This window comes from Pinus tabuliformis, chromosome 9 (assembly GCF_031772625.1).
Source record: "Pinus tabuliformis cultivar Carrire ecotype Pingquan chromosome 9, CPIR1, whole genome shotgun sequence".
In the NCBI taxonomy this organism is placed as follows: domain Eukaryota; kingdom Viridiplantae; phylum Streptophyta; class Pinopsida; order Pinales; family Pinaceae; genus Pinus; species Pinus tabuliformis.
In genome coordinates this window covers 1,407,806,978-1,407,812,977 of record NC_142307.1, presented here as the reverse complement: position 1 = coordinate 1,407,812,977, position 6,000 = coordinate 1,407,806,978, and positions in this window count along the sequence as shown.

The window sequence follows — 6,000 nt, the reverse complement described above, 5'->3', positions numbered from 1 at the left end:
TTTTGAGTTTTGAAGTTGATCCTAAGATGTTGTATCTCCAAATTTTCTCCCCTTACCAAAATGACCAAAGCCTCCTTGCCAACTGAGCACTTCAAGAACAAGGAAGCCCAATCTTACTTTGTGGTTCTCTTTCTTGTAAATTCCTCCTCTCTCTACCTATGTAAAAAAAATTCCTCCCCTCTTACAATACCTTACCCCCTTTTTATACTAGAGATGTTTCTTCACCACCTCCAAATTTCTCCACTACCTTTAATTTGATAACTTCAGGAATTTGCAGAGGTGGTCACCACCTTCTGTTGACCTTGACTTAATGAAAATATCTTTACTTATTTGTATTACCTCTCTTTTATCATATTATGGTTTTGTTTTGTTTATATTAGATTACTTTTATAGTATTATGGTTTTAGTTTGAATCACAATTGCATATTCATATACATATATATATATATATATATATATATATATATATATATATATATATATATATATATATATATAATTTATATTTTGTTCAATACATTGCATTTATCTCTAGCTTTATATATAATAGAATTATATATATATTATGGTGGTGGTACATATATCAAGTATCCCACTATATTCTTGTGAGTTAGGTATTTACCTCAATAGTTAATTTGTTACCCTAAATATAAACATTTTTCAATATTAACCAATATGTATACTAGTGCAGTACATGCAATGCATGCATATGCAGCTCTCATATGCTTGCCTCGTATGCATGCTAATATCCCTATGCTCCCTTTAATTCGAGATGGGTCATTATAGTTTCTGAACCACTTTAGTTACCTTTCCAGCACGAGTTCAGAACTTATCTCCTATCTACCTTTAAGCAGGGAACTTGCACCCACATCTATAATATTCATGAGTGGAGGAAATGTAAGTAGTTGATTAGGAACAATATTCCTAATTGAATTCTTAAATATTTGTTTTCTCGATCCTCGCTACCTCAAATTTTCAAGGATGTAGTTATGGCTAGGATGACTATAGAGGGGCAAGCCATCTTGCATGCCCGACATTTGACCAGATATATTCATAGTCAGAAACCTTATATGATGTTATTTCTAGTACTTCTTGACCATTTATTGATCCACAATGTCCAAAACCAGTACCATATTCTAATAGTTTAATCAATTCCATCTCCAACGATGTTGTGAGCTAGTTAGCAACTCAATTAGGGCAATTAATTATCACATTACAAGCCCCTACAATTTCACTAGTTATCAACAAGAAAAGTCTCCTTATAATACTACTGAGATTCATATGGTACAATACACACAACCAAACAATTCCTAGCGACCTTGTGGTAAAAGAAAAAAGAACAATCGAAACAACCCTTCTAAAAATGCTCAAGAGACACAATAAACCCAACCCAATATGGGTAGGCACATGAATGAATGAAAAACATGAGGTGAAGTTTCCTTGTAACAGTTGTCAAGGTGACCATATGACTCATGAATTCCCATGAATGGATGAGATTCATCACCTCTTAGAGCAACCAACTGCTAGGAAACAAGTTGATATTTTCACACATCTATTCCCCACCCAACCACAACAACAAATGGTTGCAATTCATCCTTCTCCTATGCCTAGGGGCATAAGAGGAAAACAAATTCATGGAGGTCCATCACAAATCCTTATGTGCAATGAGGCAATGAACATGACTATGAAAGAAAAAAGTTGTGAGACTCCAAAGAGTATTTATCCTAATAAGGAATCGATCATCCCCTGATCTAGATTTATTAAGGGAATGAAATGAAATACAAATTTATAAAAATAAACATAGATATATAGTAAAACTTGAATTCTATTAATGGAACGTGTTGAAACTATAAAAAATATGGAATGAAACAAACTCACTCAATTGGTGGTATATTATCTTTGAGAAGAAATGTGACAACTACATGCATTTCCTAGAGCACATTACAATGAGGTTGAAACATGAGAGCTTCACTCAATGAACTTCTAGACATATCACTTGCATTCGTGGCATACTAAAAAATACCCTTAATTTGACTACATATTGAAAAATACCCCTAAAATTCACATTATGTAACCCCCTACCAATAGGAACCCAATACACCTTCCTAATTGAAAAACCTCAACTTTCACTAGATATTGTAGGTATCCATTTTTTCATTAACATTTTTCATTAACATTTTTATACCCTTTTTTATTTTTCATTAGCTTTGAGCTCCATTTTTTATACCTTCCAATATAAAAACCCTTTGCCCCCTATTATATGCTCAATATATTATGTTATTTTTCCCTGAATATATATCCCCCAATATGAACACATGTTGTATGTTATTGCTCTCCTAGTGAGGCCCTCGTGGGATAAAAGCTCATTTTTAACATAAAATAGTAATGAGGAAACCCTAACCAACCCAAAACCTAACCCTGTGATATGAAATGCCAAAAGGTTTGTGGCCCCGATGGGGTTAGTTAGTACGTCAATTTCCCAGGGTCATAACTTTTAGATATGATCTCTATTTGGTGCACTTGATAGCTTATTGGAAAGGTGTAGCCAAGAAGTACACATTCTAACTAGGCCCATGAAAGAGACTACAATTATCACTTCCCCCCCTGCCAGATAAAAAAAACACCATTTAGGGTCTCAAAATGGCCCCAAGAGTTTAGGACCTAAAAAACTACAAAAAAACTACCAAGATGGAGAGTTTTTCTTTGAGCTAGTAGAATTAGTGGGTGGCCACTGATATCCACCTAGATCAATCCTCCCTTGTTAAGAAGAAATGGTCTCCATTGCATTGAGCGACCCCATCATATGGGGAAACTTCTGCTAAACTTGGCCCTCGATGAGAAACTTGCCTTGGTGTAGGAGTTTCCATGCTTTGAAAACTCGATAAACTTGGATCTTATATTGGTGAGTGCCATTAACATATGTGTCCATGATCTAATTAATGGTTTCCTATTCCATGCAATCAAGTTTGAACTCTTTCAGTGTCAACTACTTTACTATCTTTGATGTGTCTAATAATGGGGGAAATTATAGCCAAAGGAGGTCCACATTGAACATTCGTGTAAGCCAAGGAAAGGGGAAATATTTAGCTCAAAATAATTATCACCCACAACTTTGGTGATAACATAAGTTACATAGTGAATTAAATGAAGCTTGCGATGGGGTCCTATAAGGAGCTCTTTCTACAAATGAAAACAAACCTTGTCTCCCACTTAGAATTTGTGTGGCACACAATGTTTATCATAGTGTTTCTTGTACTTAGTATTGGATTTATGTATCCATGAACATGTTAATGTTTGTTCTAAATATAGTTAATGAATTTGGTGGCTTTTTCTTCCTTACAATGAGCTTGGGAATATTTCCCCTGTGTGGACACAAGTGGTAGTGCTGCATCAATAGAACCCAATGGTTGAAATCCCAAGCCCACCTGAAAAGGGTTGTATCTAGTCATGCTATGGAGGGATTTGTTGTAGGTGTGCTAAACATAGGAGAAATTTTCATCCCATGTGTGTGGATGCTTGGAGTTGTACATGTGCAATATATGCACAACATCTTGTTGACGACCTCTATTTAGCCATGACTTTGGGGGTGGAAGCCAATGGATTTGGTGATCTTAGTGTCCAACAATGACTAGAGGCTCAACCATTTGGTGCTTAGGAACCTACTGAATCAATCTAATATGATGGTTTGTGGTATCCCAATATCCCAAAATGCACCCACATGCATTTGAATAGGAACTTGGGAGTGGCCTCCACTGTGATATTGTTCTTGCAAGCTATCTGAATTGCCATCTTAGAAAACCGATCAACAACCATGAAGACAAAATCACTTTCATACTTGGTTGAAGGAAAACTAGACATGTGATCCATTGAGATGGATTCCTAAGGTCTATTGGGAGTAGGAAAAAGGGTGTAAATGGCTTGATTCTTAATGGTTGGTTTGGAAATGGCACAATAAGTGAAGGACTTGATATACTTGCTCACACCCTATAAAAAGTTGGCCAATAGAAATACCTTTCTAGCATGGACATTGTCTTTTCCACTCCAAATTCCTTTCCACCCTAATGTAGTGAGCTTCCCAAATCAAATTTGCTAGATCGCATGAAGGAACATAGAGATGGCACAAATGAAATAATATTTTTTCCTTAAGATGAAATTCAGTGATAGTCATGTGTGTGCTCAATGTCTGGTAGGTGGTAGAAAAGTCAAGATCACTCTCATAGAGATGGGGCCACCTGGAGGCCTCATATGTGCTGAAGCAGAGTATCGTGGTTAGTGTCACAACTTGATGTATACTAAGGTAGACAACAATGTGATTGGTGCTCCTTGTATTATATTTGATATTTATATGAAACTGTTGCAAGTATGTGGACAAATTTTGATGGTGTTCATTCTTCAATTTTCCTTGTGTCCGCATGATGATAACTGTGGATGACTGTATTCTTCCCAAGAATGTAATTCTTTCATTGGCGACAAGCTTATACAACAAAATACATTTCTTTGTTATAGGTGGAGTATTTAGAGATGCCATCTTATAGTGTCTCATTATGGTATGCCATCAAATTAATATGATGAGTGATAACTATGCCCACAACACAGTCTAAAGCATTTGTCTCAATCTCAAAGGGTTGTTGTACATCAAGTAAGGAGAGCACTGGGGCTGAGCATAGATGATGTTTTATATCATAATTTTTTTTCTATTGTGACTTTCCCACATGATTTTTTCTTTTCCACTACCATTGGTCACTTTCTTGAGGGCCCTTGCAATTTGGGGGAATCCCAACACAAATATATAATATAATTTAGTAAGGCCTAAAAGACTTTGAAGCTTAGTCAGAGTGGTTGGGGATGGCTAGTCATGAATAACCAGAATCTTGGCTAGATCCACATGCATACCATGCTCATAAAAAGTGTAGCCTAATTATTGGACCCTATTCATGCCAAAGGATCATTTTTCCAACTTTGCATATAGATTGTGATGTTGTAGAGTGTGTAGGACCCACTGAATACGCTATAAGTGTTCTGCCAAACTCTTTCTAAAGATGATGATATCATATAGATATACCACCAAAAAATAATTGGTGAAAGGCCACAAGATATCATCCATTAGCCTCATGAAAGTTGTTGGGGAATTCATCAAACAAAATGGAACGACCAACCGTTCAAAAAGACCTTCTTTGGACTTGAAAGCAATCTTCCATAAATCATTTTGTTCTATTGGGATTTGGTTGTAGCCAGACTTCAGACTAACCTTACTAAAGTATTTGGCCCCATTGAGTTGGACAAGAAGGTTGTCAATTCGGGGAATTGGTTAATGGTTCCTAACTGCGATTTTTTTCAAGGCCTTGTAATCTATGAAGATTCTTCAGGTCCCATATTTCTTTTACATGAGTATAATTAGACTTCTGCAGGGTTAGTAGCTCAGTCATATGTGCCCTTTTTGGATCAACTCTTGGATATGGTGCTTGATTTCCTCATTTTCTAGAATAGAGTAGTGATATATTGGCCCATTGGGTAGAGGTGCATTGGGGATCATATCAATTGAATGCTTGACTTATCCACTTGATTATGTTGCATGGAGAGGCCATGTGTTGAGGCCATGGATGTGGGCATGATATTCTTCTCACTTTTAGAGTGAATCATGAAGAAGAAAAATTTCCCATCCTAGGACATGACCTTCCTTCATTGCTTAGCATAGATCGAAGAAATGGTAGTAGGTAGAGCTACCTCTAGTATCTTGTATAATTGTCTACCTAAAATAATAATAACACTGTGAGGTCTAAACTCATATACATCATGAAACTTCCACAAATATGGTTGTCCTAAAAGAACATCACAAACTTCAAGGGAGAAATATCAGAGAATACCTCATCCTTGAAGGGCTTGATGCCATGTTGTTATTCCTTGTGAAGAGTTCTTGGTTGTTAAATAACTATGCCAAGGAAACACATGCCAAAATTTAGACTAGATGCTGGCACTTCCAATTATAGGGGGCTTCCTCAA